The following is a 16,019-nucleotide window of genomic DNA, read 5'->3' as shown; positions in this document are numbered from 1 at the left end:
CCCCGGGACCCGCAAGCCTTTGTTCCTCTGCCAGTACCTTCATGCATGTGGAGAGTGGTCTCAGCGTGGTTGTGGCTGGTTCTGGAGGTCTTTGGCTGCCAGGGCTCTGCTCGGGGCAGGGAGGGAAACTTAACCTGCTCCCCTCCAAGGGGCCCTGGCGAGGACAGCCAGGCGCGGGGGCAGGAGACTCTGCCAAAACAGATACTATATAGATATTTCACGGCTCCCAGATTTTCAGGGTGAGAAGATCAGAAAAAGGTACTCTAATAAGGTGGATGAATATGTTTTCTAGCTAGTCATTCAACTTTGGTGAAACATCACCTTCTGGAGTAAAAATCCATTAGCTTAGGTGAGTAACTCTAAGCATCAGATTTCCTTCTTTGGTTAAGCAAAACTCTGCACTGCTGTTACTTGACTACCTCTTCATCTTTTCTTGGCCCTCTGAAGCCACATGGGGAATGTAAAAATATGTGAAACAATTGCTCTATTGATTATCTCAAATGCCTGTTTTCTAGTAGTAAAGAAAAAGGGCAAGATACATATCGCAAAGCTTTTTAATTCACTTCGAGTCCCATCCCATGCTCACTTATTTTTGCCTTTATCCCTCACTAGAAAATTCTTCCTCACAGTTTCCTGCTTTAGTCTTTGGTCTTTCCTCCCTCTTCTCCCCTAAATAATCACCCAGTTTTTCATAAGAATTGTAGAATTCAGCTCAAAAACCTCTCTATAGAAAATGTGGAATAGATCTATCATAGGTAATGAGCCAAAAGGACACACAATAGCACAATATAAGGGAAATTTCATATATCTGAAATCTTCCATAAGACATTTTTCCTTAATTGCATAGGATGATAGCTTATTTTTCTAAAACTGCAATAAAAATATTTCAATTATATTTATTAAATTTAAAAGATGAGAACAAGTCCCCGGAGAAATTGATGTTTATACTTCCCTTTTAGGCTATTTCAAAATTCTTTATCAGACAGATTCCTCTTCAATGTAAAGCACTACATTCAGTGCAGTCCAAAATAACGAGAAAGGATTTCTCAATCTAACACTTTATTAAAACTACTGCTTCACTTTTATTGCTGTTCACTTAGCTCATAGGTTTAGCATTTCTTAAAAGAACATTAAATAAACTTTAGACTTTTTCCCCATTATAGTCAATACCTAATAATTCTCTCAGTAATATTTAATGATAGTGAAAATAAATCTGCATATACCAGAAAGTTTACAGAAGATCAAATAATGTTAATTACTGCTGATAGTATAGTTAAGCTATAGTCATTGTGAGATTGGGTTTTCTTCTTAATAGAAACATATTATACAAATAAAATTTATCTAGATACACACTATTTTTACTTCTATGTTTCATCTACATAAATGAAAGTAAGTCAGGCTCAAAGAGCTAGAAATCCATCAGGTAGGCCTTTGGGATAAGACATGTAGATGGTTCAAAGGCCTTGTGTTATTATGTGGGGAGATGCATTGGGAGGCTACTTGATGTGCTCGCTAAGAGAAAACAGAAAGAGACAGTACAGCAATATTTTGATATTCAATTTCACTTGTGTCACTTGTATCACTCATCATCCTATTGGTCATCAATTTGCTTGAGCAGGCACCAGTAACATCTCCATTCATCCTGGTTGTGTTCTAGTGTAACCCAATGGCGTCTGCTCCCTCCAGGAACACAAATAGCATCAAAATGTTCATTTAGTCTTGATGAAGAAGTCTGACCATCTTGCAGATGGGCGGCCAGGCATTCTCTTGACGTCCCCGTGGAATCAAGTCGGTAATGGCTCTAGTCCAGTGGTCATCTCCAAATTGCGTTACATGTCCGGCCCATCTGATTTTCGACATCTTGGCAAACGAGGCAGCATCCCTGATCTTTGATCATCAACAGAGGTTGGAACTCCGAATTCCTTTTCTCACATCCTTCTAATAACACCAAACATTAGCCAAGCGGCACAAATGCTGGCCAACTTCGACCATAAGTGTGGAAAGGCCAGACTGCAGCTGAATCTCACCAAGACAATGTTCATGAGAAACGGACTTTTTCCTGGCATTCCGTTTGCTCTCAACAGAACAAACATCTCCAGATGTAGCACTTATGTGTACCTGGGTTGAAAACTCAACATGAAAAACAACTTGGCACCAGAACTGCGCAGGAGAGAGAGGGTGGTGTAGAACACCTTCAAGAGTGTTGAAGAAGTTGTTAAAAGGACGAAGAACCTCCGACTCCGGGCACATCTTTTTGACTCCACTGTTCTTCCTGTTCATAGGAACAGAGGCCTCAGAGACCTGGGCCCTATGAAAACAGAATGAGAATACTATTTGGGCCTCCCAAAGATATTCAATATAACAATGTAAAGGCCCTCCCGTTGATCGTCGATTTGCTCGAGCGGGCCCAGTAACGTCTCCATTGGAGACTTTGTTGTTACTGTGTCTGGCATATATTTAACAATATTTAATATAACAATATTTAACTTATGCTTACTTCAATGTAGTGGTAAAACTTGACACTTGATCACTTGACTTCCCGTTGATCGTCAATTTGCTCGAGCGGGTGCCAGTAACATCTCCACTTGTCCCTGTCGCGTGCCAGTGTAGCCCAATGGCATCTGTTTGTTCTAGGAACACGAAGAGCCTCAAACCGATCATTCATGATCTTGATGAAGAAATCTGACCATCTGGTAGGTGGGCTAGACACAATAGTCTTATTCTTGATCTTGCTTTCTTATGGCTTCATTGATCAGAGACCAACTACAGTGTTAACATTATAGCTATGCTATTTTGAGACCACATTCACATATCTTTATTTCAGTATGTTGTTATTAAGCAGGCTTGGTGCTGAGGGTTTTTTCCAAACATTTACTAAGAGACCATGTGGTTCTGGGGATTAAACCCAGGCCTCATTTATGTAAAACATATGCACTAGGTGGGTAAGCTAGTTCTCTGATTAGAGCATGCTGTTATAATTGTTTTATTTTATTAGCTACTCTATAGTTAATTATTGCACAATCTCTTGTTGTGCCCATTTTAGAAATAAAGCTTTGCCAGGTATATTATAGATATGTGTGTATATATATGTATATACATATACATAATAAATATGTATGTAATATATAATATACTATTTTTAATTTAAAGTATCTTCTAGAAGCCTTGGTGACATCTGCATGGAAAAGGGGAGTCCACTCCATTTGATGAGGTCTGTGTGTAATTTCTTCTTCTATTTTGATATCTTTAAGTGTCTCACATTTAAAGGATTGGATGATCATTCAGGACTCAAATAGAATTAAATTAATGTTTTCTTTTTTCAAGTGCATTTTCTTTTTTCAAGTGCACTTGTTTATTTAGATTTTCACTCCAACTGTTAGATGACAGACTTTGTATACTGTATGCTTTTCTTTCATTTTGTTAGAGTGCAAGGAGACCAAACCCAAAACATTTGCTCTTTAACCAAGCTACATACTAAGATGGGCTTTTTTTTTTGCTTTATTTTATTTTGGTATTAAGTGTCTTATGATGTGCCACGTGGCCGCAAAGTGGAACTGGAAAGCTGCCTGGAGCAAGACCGCGGCTAGGTAGTGGAGCACCATATTTGATGGGGTTCAAATATGGTGTGAACCATGGGATCACCCGTAAGGGTGATTAGAGGCCGCCATAAAAGCCTCCATCCCTCTCAGAGAACCCGCCAAGCTACCGAGACTAACCCACCTGCATGACAGAGCCTGGCAAACTACCCATGGCATACTCAATATGCCAAAAACAGTAAAAACAATGGGTCTCATTCCCCCTGACCCTGAAAGAGCCCCCAATATGGCAGCATCAAGAAGATGAGCAAGGAGAGGCTGATAAAATCCCAGGGCTGAACTAGGCTGCAAAAACAAAGAAGAACTAAAATGACTGTATGTACTTTCAATGCATGTGTGCTAGCATCAGAAGCATCCATCAAGGACCTGATGGTGCAAGTGTGAAAGATCAAGTATGACATCATTGGTCTGACCGAGATGAGAAGGCATTGATCACATCATGCCATTTTCGACACTGGAGAAGAACTCTTCCTCGGAACATTTGACAATAGAGGTGTCAGTCGTGTCAGTGTCCTTGTCAACACGACTTGGCCATGAGCATTGATTCATTTGAATGCCTAACAACCCGAATCGGACGATTACACTTAAATAGATGTGGCTCACTGTCGGCAGTTTCTATCCTTGTTGTCCATGCACCAACATCCAACTACGATGAAGAAGAAATTGAGAAGTTCTACATGGAGCTAGAGAAGTTCTATAAAGAAGACCTCACATTCTACAAGATCATTGTTGGTGATTTTAATGCCAAGATAGGACCAAGAAGGTCCCCTGAAGAACTCCACATCGGGACACGTGGCTTAGAATGGAACAAACAAGGTGAGAGACTGTCTGAGGTCATCATGTCGACCAAGACCATCCATGGTAACTCACAGTTCCAGAAGGCTGACATGTGAATCGCCCAGTGAAGAGTTCCACAACGAAATTGACCACATCATATTCAATCATCGGTTTTGCCTGACTGATGTAGCTGTTGTCCCAAAATTCCAAATGGTATCAGACCACTGTCTCCTTCATGCAAAATTCCAGAATGGCAATGGAGAAGATTATCTATGATGTCTACTCAGATCTCTTCCATAGCCACGTCCACCTGCCAACCTACCAGATTCCGCAGGATGGATATGTCATTCCCAACATTCTCCCTTCTGAAATCCAACATGCCATTTCATTGGTGTAGCGTACAGCACGCGGTCCAGACAAGGTCAGACCTGAACACCTGAAGAATCTGCCGCCAGTACTCGTCAATACACTGACTCGGCTCTTCACATGCTATCTTCTGAATGCAAGGTTCTGTCACAATGAAATACCAGCAGGACCATTCTATTGAACAAGAAGGGAGACATCCACGACATCGGCAATTATCGCCTGATCTGCCTGCTGTCCGACGTCTACAAATTGTTCACTCGAGTCATCCTAAACAGGCAGAACACTAGAAGAGGGACAACCATGTGAGCAAGCTGGGTTCTGAAAAGGATTCAGCACGATAGACCATATTCACATGGTGACCAAGATCATTGAGGTTTTGAGAGAGTTCAAGATGCTGCTCTAACATTCATCGATTTAAACAAGGCCTTTGATTCTGTTGAGACTGAATTCTGTTGAGACACTGAAGTCCTAGCCAAACAGGGCGTTTAAATTCAGTACATCAGGATCTTCCACTAGCTATATTGGATTCACCACCAGGATCTCACCATTCTATAAGGAAGTGATCATCGACATCAAGAGAGGTGATCGGCAGGGTAATACCATTTCACCAAAACTCTTCAGTGCCACCCTCAAGAACGTAATGTGATGACTGGAATGGGAAGTAATGGAAGTGAAGACAGACAGTCGGCAACTACACCACCTCCTCTTTGCTGATGACATCATTCTAATAATATCAAATATCAGCCAAGTGGCACAAATGCTGACTGACTTCAACCCTGAGTGTGGAAAGGTTGGACTGCAGCTGAATCTCACCTAGACAATGTTCATGAAAAAATGAACTAGTCCCTGATGTTACGTTTGCTCTCAATAAAACAAACATCTCCGGAATGCAGCAGCGATGCGTACCTGGGTCGAGAAATCAACATGACAAATGACTTGGCACCAGAACTGCTCAGGAGGAAGAGAGCGGCATGGAGTGCCTTCAAGAGCATTGAAGAAGTTGTTAAGAGGACGAAGAACCTCCAACTCCAGGCACATCTATTTGGCTCTACTTTTCTTCCTGCTTTAACATACATCTTAGAGACCTGGGCCCTATGAAAACAGGATGAGAACGTTATTCATGTATCCCAAAGAGGAATCGAAAGAGTTATGCTTGGAGTATCATGCTTCACTCAAGTGAGAGAAGGAATCCAGAGTTCCGACCTCCGTCAACAATCAAGAATCAGGGATGCTGTCTTGTTTGCCAAGGTGTCAAAAATCAGATGGGCTGGGCACGTAATGGGATTTAGAGATGACTGCTGGACAAGAGCTGTTACCGACTGGATTACACGGGACGTCAAAAGGACACATGGCTGCCCACCTACGAAATGGTGAGACTTGTCAAAACCCTGAAAAAAAAACGGTTTGAGACTTTGTGTTCCTGCAGTGAGCAGATAGATGTCTTTGGGCTACACTAGCACATGACTGTGATGAATGGAGATGTTACTGGCACCCACTCAAGCAAATCGACAATCAACAGGATGACAAGTGATACAAGAGACAAGTGATTTTATTTTGGTTCACTGTTTTGTCTACTTAAAGGAATTTCCTACATCAGGAATAGTTGTGGGGTCTGGGCAGAGAGTCTCTCATGAAACCTAAATTATTTCTAGATTGTTGTCTTACTCTCTTCTCCAATCCTAAAGTTACTATCAAAATATTTACTTTTTAACTGGCAGGTTTTAGACAACTGAAGCAGTTAGGAAAACCAATGCCCCTCACTCAAAGTTCTAGGAATTGGAAGTTGAATATAAGGAGAATAAAAACAATCCTGGCCTAGGAAATCGATTATATCTAGGTAAAGGACCAACAGTTCAAGTGGTAGAGCACACGCCTAGCAGCATTCTCTCCATAAGCACTACCAGGTGTGGCTGTTTCTTGTTTTTGTTTTACATTCTCTAAATTTATGGGGGAGGGGGGTTGTTTGTTTGTGCTTTTTCTTTTCTTGGATCATACTTGTCATTGCACAGGGGTTACTCCTGGCTCATGCACTCAGGAGTTACTCCTCGTGGTGCTCGGGGGACCATATGGGATGTTGGGAATCGAACTCAGGTTGCCGTGTGCAAGGCAAACGCCCTACCCATTGTGCTATCGCTTCAGCTCCTAAATTTATGTTTTGACCACATGAGTGTGGTGTCCACACCAGAAAAGGCAGGCCTATTATTTATTTATAGTTGTTGGTTCCAAATCTTCTTTTCAAATAGCAAAAAGTAGCGAAGAAACACATGGACTCACTGTGCAAATAGTTTAATAAGCAAAAGAAATAAATATAATTAAATTTGAATCGTCTCTGAATCCTTCCTCTCTTTAATTTCCTCTTTTCTGAGGCAGGCACTAAGAGGAATTAGTATTTTTTTCCCAGTCCATGTCTTTCCATTTTTACTACATATATAAATATCAATAAAAGAAGTATGTGCATATGTATATGCATATGTATATTTTTTGAGAATCAAAGTTTATAAATGTATCATAAGATTCTGAGATTTGGCATTTTACTATTTAATAAACATAAAATTTTGAGATTTATCCAAGTTGGCATTATTGCTCTGGTTCACTTCAATGTCTGTAGTTTTTTGTTTTATAAATATAGGGCTGGAGTGATAGCACAGTGGGTAGGGCGTTTGTCTTGCACGTGGCTGACCCGGGTTCGATTCCTCCTACCCTCTCGGAGAGCCCGGCAAGATACTGAGAGTTTCTTGCTCACACAGCAAAGCCTGGCAAGCTCCCCATGATGTATTCGATATGCCAAGAACAGTAACAACAATTTGTTGTGAGATGTTACTGGTGCCCGCTTGAGCAAAATCGATGAACAATGGGAGGACAGTGCTGCAGCACAAATTATTTCCCTTGCTGATTGACATTCATATTTTCCTTTATGATTTCAACAAAGCTAGGATGATCTTTCTAAAACTGTAGTCACGTAATATGGTTTCAACTGCATTAATTTTAGACTTTTGGTATTCAAAGTTATTGCACTTTCAGCAACACTGAAGTGTTAAAGATTTCCCTCCCAACACTGTCCTGCGCCATTTTCAGAGTCCCTATGCCTCTCCCAAACCTCCCACCCACTTCAGTTCTACATCACTTACATCAGTTCTTAATCAAGTCCAAGAGTTTGCCATCATTGAATACTGTCTATTCTCTTGCACTGTTTCACATAACATTTATGGGTTCATCAAGTACTTGTCATTTTCATCTTATTTAGCTTAGAATGATGCCTCTACTTAAGTCATGTTGTAGCGAAGGCAAAACTTTATCTTTTCTGTATATTGAATATTATGTAGCTTCTTTAACTATTCACCCTCTGTTGGGCGAATTATTACTTATTGTACTTAGCACTGCAATGAAAATAGTTTTATTGCACTTACAGGTTTGTATTGTTGAGATACTTTTGTTTTCATGGGGTAGATGATAAGAAGTGGAGTCATTGAGTCATATGGCAGTTATACTTCTAAAATTTTGAGAAGTCTCTGTATTGTTTTCCAAAAAAGGCTAAACCAGATGGATTTCCACCAACCTTGAGTGGTGGTTCCTTTACACCACATTCCTGACAACATTGGTTGTTCCAATATTTTTCTTACTTTTTTAGGGCTGGAGCAATAGTACAGCGGGTAGGGCATTTGCCTTACATGTGGCAGACCCAAGTTCGATCCCCAGCATCCCCTATGGTCCCCTGAGCACTGCCAAGAGTAATTCGTAGGGTGTGACCCAAAAAGCCAAAATTTTTTTTTAAATTGGGTCAGAATAAGATAGACTATTACAAACCTGTTCATGATTGGGTTTCAGTCATGCAGTGTTCCAAAACCATCTCTCTCCATCAGAGTACACTGTCCAGCACCAATAACCAATGTCCCCAGTTTTCCTCCCATTCCTCACAATTCCCCCACCCAGCCTACCTCTATGGTAGGTACTTCTCTCTCTCTCTCTCTCTCTCTCTCTCTCTCTCTCTCTCTCTCTTTGGGGCATTGTGGTTTGTAATGCAGATACTGAAAGGTTATCATATAGAACCTTTCACTTAATTTTAACACTCAATTCTTGTCCAGAATGATCATTTCCAACTATTATTATCATACTGATCCCTTCTCTATCTTACTTACACTCTGCCCCACACACACTTGTGGTAGATTCAACCATTGACCAGTCCTCCTAGAACCTGTTTACCCTGACTGTGGTTATGTCTTCCACATATATTGTATCCCACAAATGAGTGCAGTCATTCTGTATCTGTCCCTTCCTTCTGACTCATTTCACTCAGCATGATGCTCTCCATGTTCATCTACTTACAGGCAAATTTCATGACTTCATTTTCCCCCAAAGCTGCATAGTATTCCATTGTTTAGCCAAACTAATAGCCATAGTTCCTTTATCCATTTGTCTGTTCTTGGGCACTCAGGTTGTTTCCAGATTCTGGCTATTGTGAATAGTGATGCAATGAACATAGGAGTACAGATGGTGTTTCTACTGTGTGTTTTTTGGTCCCCAAGGGCATATTCCCATAGTGGTATTGTTGGGTCAAATGGGAGCTCAATTTCTAGTTTTGCATGGAATGTCCATATTGTTTTCCAAAAAGGGTGGAGCAGTCAGCATTCGCACCAGCAATGAATGAGAGTCCCTTTCTCCCTGAATCTGTGCCAGCACTGGTTGTTCTTGTTCTTTTGGATGTATCCCACTCTGTGGTCTGAGATAATATCTTATTGTTGTTTTGGTTCACATCTCCCTTATGATTAGTGATGAAGAACATCTGTGCCTTTGGCCATTTGAACTTCTTTGAGGAAGTTTTTGTTCATTTCTTCTCCCCATTTTTTGATGGAGTGTTTCCAGTCTTTTTCATATATGCCATTCTCACTGGTATGAAATATCTCATGTTGTTTTGATTTGCAATTTCCTAATAAGTGACAATGAATACTTTTCATATGACTACTGGCTATCCATACGTCTTCCTCAGAGAAGTATCTGTTCATCTCTCTCATATTTTAGGGATTATTCATTTTGTTCTTGTTATTGACCTTGTGAGTGCCTAATATATCTTGGTTATCACCCCTATAATCCCTATATCTAATGTATACTGTAGGTATATTTTCTCCTAATGAGTGTCTTTATTGTAGTAATAATTTATTACCATGCAAATCTTTTTAGTTTTCTGTAGTTCCATTTATTTTTGTTTTCTTTCCCAATGGCGTTGATTCGATGAAAACATCTCTGAGGTCGTTATCGTGGATACTTTCACTGATGTTTTCCTTGAGGTTTTAATCTTTTTTTATTTCCCTTTTCAGCTTTTGTGTCATACCCAGCAATGCTCAGGGGTTACTTCTGGCTATACACTCAGGAGTTATTCCTGATGGTGCTTGGAGAACCACATGAGGTACTAGAGATTGTCAAAAGATTATTACTGGTCTCTTCCACTGAATTCTTCTGTTCATTGAGCCCGGCAACATTGTTTTATTTATTTTGCTTTGGATGGGGTCACACCCAGCGATGCTAAGGGGTTACTCTTGGCTCTTCACTCAGGAATGACTCCTGGCGGTGCTGGGGAGACCATATTGGATGCTGGGGATCGAACCCAGGTCGGCCGCGTGCAAGGCAAACACCCTACACGATGTACTATTGCCCCGACCCCAACATTGTTCTAAAGTCTTTCTCAACAATTAGAAATCTCTGGTGTCTGAAGACCATCCTGGGATTTTGACCCTACTCATCAAAGCAATTGAATTCCTCTATTTTTTTTTCTTTCATTGAACCTGGTGTTACAAGAAGTCTAGGAGTGGTGATCAGAGTACCAGGTGATCCAAGCAAAATTCAGGGGGATGATGTTTGCAAGAGTGAATCTGTATCTTGTTTGCCTGAATAATGGCTGAGGATTTGTTGTTGCTGGTCCCCAATAGCTGCCATAGCAGTGATGTTTAGCTGGTCAGGGCTCAGAGTTGCTGATGTCTTGCAATTGATTTGGCAAGGCCATCGATCTGACTTGGTTAATAACTGGAATTATGATCCTGTGTCCTAATAATAGATGTTTAGAAAACTGATCTTCATATCCACTCAGGATTTGCATTTGCCAGTACTAATAACCATGCAGGGGCTGCTCCCAGCATGTCCTAGAGCACAAGGATTCTCTCCAGAACAGCTGCAACAGCACTGTGTTGACTGTTGCTAACTGCTACTATCTTTCCCTTTAAGGAAGTGAGTAACAGAACTGAACCTCAATAAAACCTGTAGGTTGAGAACAGCCCCCCCACTCCCCGAAATGGACATTTAGGACTAGCGTTCCCAAGCTGAGCAAATTTTCCTTTGATCTCAGCTGACTGTGGCTGCAAACCTTTCGGGTTGGGTTCATTTTCCAGACTGGATGCTCACAGATATGCCTGGGATAGCTGCATCACCTATGTTGAACCCAGCCAGTTCTCAGTTTCTCTCCAGCTCAGCAGAGAGATGCACAAATCTCAAACTCTTAGACCATACTGATTTAGTGCCCTGCTCTTAGGTTGGAGATTAAGTCTAGTGCATGCACCTTTGGGAAACTCATCAGATAGCTAAGCTATCTGTGGTTGCAGCTGGCCAGAGCTCACATCAGGATGGTGGCCTGAGATTGTCTGTAAGTTGATTAGTTCCTAGTATCTTCACCCACTTCAGTGGATACAGATACAAAGCTATATGTCTGTAAAACACCTCTGCATTCACACTTATTGCTCCCAGCCTTAAGGGCATCTTATTTATGCCTGGTGCTAGTCTATCAGTACCTTTTCTCTTTCAATCTGATTTTCCCCTCCTACAACTCTGGGAAGCCTTCCTTAGCTTTGGATTTTTCACATTTCTCTGTTCTGCAGCAGCAAATCTACAAAATATGATGGCTATGTTCTCTTGAGAATTTTCTCAGTGAGTCCCCCCGTGTGTTGTATTTCAGTTTTTATGCATGCATGTTGGGGGGGAGGGGGGTTGCCACAGGAACACTCTCAGAACTTTACCTTTTCAGTCTTCTTGACTTTGGCCTTTAGGATTATCAGTCTGAACAGACTATACTACAGAAAAACAGAATATCAAGAGCAATTCTTTTGCAGTTATCTATGAATGAAATAATAAGACCTAAGATAGTATCTTCCAGAAATTCCTGATATTTAAGGAAATCCTGTTAGGAGGAGGTAATCGCTGTAGAAATTCTGTAAAATCCAGCAGCTCTGAGTTGAAACCTGGCTCAATCACTTACAGGTGTATGTCCTTGAAAACTTAGTTAAGCTCTGATACTTCAATATCAAAATATATCATTGAGGATAATATTAACCAGTCAAAAAGCTGTGAATGATAGGGCCCAGAATGTTACCCCAAGGTATGTCACTCTCGAATAATGATTACTTTTAACTTTTTGGTTTTGTGATGTGGAGCCACACCTGGTCGCGCCCAGGGCTTACTTCTGACTCTGCATTCACGGATCACTCCTGATGCTCGAGGGACCATATGGAGTGCCGGACATTGAACCCAGGTTAGCCGAATGCAAGGCAAGTGCCTTACTCACTGTACTATCTCTCTGGCCCAATTATGATTTTTAACAGACACAGTGACACTAGCATGCACAACCTGTGACTCACACTTGGATGTGGCTTAATTAACACAAATTGCATCACAGAAGCCAATGTGTTAAAAGTTATTTGAGAAACAATTACTGCTCAAAGATGACCCTGACTTGTATGTCCTGAAAGTAGGAGAGAAATAACCTGTGTGAAATAACCTTACTTCCTTAAGTAAGGACAGAGACGTCTTACCACCAGAGATGGGAATGGGAGCCAGAAGGCCGTAAGCACAAATTTGTTAAACTCATCCCTATCTATCTACTCACCCTTCACTATTTACTACTCATAGCCAAAATCCCTTGTCAATAATTCAGAAACTTGGTTTTTTCCTAAAAGTTATCAGAGGCTCTTTGAGGTTCAGAAGCTTCTTAGTTTAAGATAGTCCCACTTGTCTATCTCTTTCAGTAGTGAGACATCTTTGGTGCTTGGCCAGTGGTGAGACATCTTTGAAGATACTATTAGTTTCAATGTCATGGAGGGCTTTGCCAACTTTGTCTTCAATAAACATTATGGATTCCGGTCTGATGTTGAGGTCATAAATCCATTTTGATCTTACTTTTGTACATGGTGTTAGGGAGAGATCTGAGCCCATTATTTTTTTTGCATGTAGCCGTTCAGTTTTGCCAGCACAATTTGTTAAAGAGGCTTTCCTTACTCCACTTCACATTTCTTGCTCCCTTATCAAAGATTAGATGATCATATGATTGAGGAGAGATGTCAGTATATTCAACCCTGTTCCATTGGTCTACAGCTCTGCCTTTGTTCCAGTAGCATGCTGTTTTAATTATTACTGCTTTATAGTAGAGTTTGAAGTTAGGGAGGTTAATTCTTCCCATTTTCTTTTTCCCAAGAATTGCTTTAGCTATTTGTGGGGGCTTATTGTTCCATATGAATTTCAGGAGTTTTTGCTCCATTTCTTTGAAGAATGTCATGGTTATTGTTAAAGGGATCACATTGAATTTGTACAGTGCTTTGGGGAGTATTTCCATTTTGACAATGTTAATTCTCCTGATCCATGAGCAGGAGATATCTTTCCATTTTCTCGTGCCCTCTTTTATTTCCTAAAGTAGCATTTTGCAGTTTTCTTTGTACAGGTCCTTTACTTCCTTAGTTAAGCTGAGTCTTAGGTACTTGATTTTCTGGGGCACAATTGTGAACGGGATTGTTTTTTTATGTCACTTTCTTCTTTCTCACTGTTTGCATATAGGAAAGCCATAGACTTTTGGGTATTGATTTTATAACCTGCAACTTTACTATACAAGTCTATTGTTTCTAGGAGTTTTTTGGTAGAGGTTATAGGGTTCTCTAGGTATAGTATCATATCATGTGCGAATAGTGAGAGCTTGATTTTTTTCTTTTCTTACCTGAATGCCCTTGACATCTTTTTCTTGCATAACCGCTATTGCAAGTACTTCTAGTACTATATTGAACAGCAGTGGAGAGAGTGGGCATCCTTTTCTAGTCCCTGATCTTAGAGGGAAGGCTCTCAGTTTTTCCCCACTGAGGATGATGCTTGCTGTATGCTTGTGGTAGATGGCTTTAACTATACTAAGGAAAGTCCCCTCTACAGAATGGGAAAGGATATTCGCCCAATACACATTTGACAAGGGGTTGATATCAACGATACATAAAGTACTGGTTGAACTCCACAAGAAGAAAACATCCAAACTCATCAAAAATGGGGTGAATAAATGAACGGAAACTTTCTCAAAGAAGAAAGTTGAATGGCAAAAAGGCACATGAGAAAATGCTCTACATCATTAATCATCAGGGAGATGCAGATCAAAACCAGAATGAGATGTCATTTCACACCACAGAGACTGGCCCACATCTAAAATAACAAAAGCAACCAGTGCTGGCAGGGATGTGGCGAGAAAGGGACCCTCCTTCACTGCTGGTGGGAATGCCAACCGATTCAGCCTTTTGGAAAACAGTATGGACGATTCTCAAAAAATTAGAAATTGAGCTTCCATTTAACCCAGCAATACCACTCCTGGGAATATATCCCAGAGAGGCAAAAAAGTATAGTCGAAGTGAGATCTGCACTTGTTTGTTCATTGCAGCACTCTTTACAATAGCCAGTCTCTGGAAAAAACCTGAGTGCCTGAGAACAGATGAGTGGTTAAAGAAACTTTGGTACATCTACACCATGGAGTACTGCGTAGCTGTTCGAAAAGATGAAGCCATGAAATTTACATACATGTGGTACTACATGGAAAGTATCATGCTAAGCGAAATGAGTCATAAAGAGAGGGATAGACATAGAAATATTGCATTCATCTGGGGAACATAAAGTAACAAAATAGAGAATAACACTCAAGAATAGCCGAGATAAGTACCCAGAGGTTTACTCCATGGCTTGGAGGCCAGCCACACAGGCTTGGGGAAAAGGCAGCTCAGATAGAGAAGGGAACACCAAATAAAGGGTGTTAGGAGGATCCTCCCAGGATGGGAGAAGTATGCTGAAAGTAAACTATAGACCGAACATGATTGCCACTCAATGCCTCTTTTGCAAACCACAGCACCCAAAGGAGAGAGAGAACAAAAGGAAAGCCCTGCCACAGAGGCAGGATGGGACAGGGGGGAATGGGGTGTGGGAGGGGTACTGGGATCTGTGGTGGTGGAAAATGGGCACTGGTGGAGGGATGGGTACTTGATCATTGTATAATTGAAACCCAAGCCCCCAAATTTGTAAGTCTACAACTGTACCTCATGGTGTTTCACTAATAAAAATTTTTTAAAAAGTTATCAGAGGCTCCTCACTTCAAGTCTTTATTCTCTTTTGAAGGGTCACATATACATGTAAAAATCAAGTAAAATAGCCACCTCCTGCCGATGCTGGGTAATCTCGTAATCAGCCACAATCGAGATCTCGTGGCTGCTTCTCCTGGAAGGGAGCATGACATGAGGCTCCCATAGCCATGCCACCAGACTCTGCACCAGGCTGTTTTCACTTGGGGTACCCCAGAGGGGGTGGGTGAGAGCCCTCCCCACCCTAAGGGACCCAGCACTGGCAGCCAACCTACATAACCCAACTGCTGCCATGCTCAAGGCTGCTCCCCAGATGCTCAAGCTGAGCCTCACAGATGAGTGAACATATTCCTGGACACAACATAAGATATTCCCTACCCATTCTCCATAATTACCATACCATATTTTATGGGGTTCAGACAGTAGGCAACAAATCATAGAGGGAAATATATATGCATATATACGTATATTCAGATATCTATTTCTATCTATCTATCTATCTATCTATCTATATACATATATATACCAAAGCTCACATCACCCAAACTTTAACATGTTAGTGTATCCTATAGAATGTCTTAATGGCTCCTGCCAAAATACAACAGTCTTCACACTGTTTCCTATATGAACATTTTTTTGTCAGCATGTTCAGCAGTTTTTCATAACAGACAATACAAAATATATTCTTTTGGTTTGTTTTGGGACAGGGCTTGGGGCTTGGGATGGAAACATCCCAAATTTGGTGGTGGGAAGGTGTAACGGTGGAGGGATTGGTGTTTGAATATTAAATGTAATCAAATATTGTGAACTAACTTATAAAATAAAAAACTTTAAATATATAAGCTTTTTCACACATTCATCGTTTTATGTCAATTTAGTTCTTAGAACCAGTTGTAGACCCAGAGGTTGTTTCTTCCAGTCTATGTTAAAT

General features: G+C 40.8%; 1 protein-coding gene across 1 annotated transcript in view; it reads right to left on the bottom strand.

Moving 5' to 3' along the window:
• Window positions 1-16,019, bottom strand: part of LRRIQ4 (leucine rich repeats and IQ motif containing 4) — a 35,847-nt gene that overhangs the window by 18,261 nt on the left and 1,567 nt on the right. The window lies entirely within an intron of this gene.

This window comes from Sorex fumeus, unplaced genomic scaffold, assembly GCF_029834395.1.
Source record: "Sorex fumeus unplaced genomic scaffold, SorFum_2.1 ptg000010l, whole genome shotgun sequence".
In the NCBI taxonomy this organism is placed as follows: Eukaryota; Metazoa; Chordata; class Mammalia; order Eulipotyphla; family Soricidae; genus Sorex; species Sorex fumeus.
The sequence above is the reverse complement of the archived record's forward strand: the minus strand, read 5'-3'. Positions and strand labels throughout refer to the sequence as shown.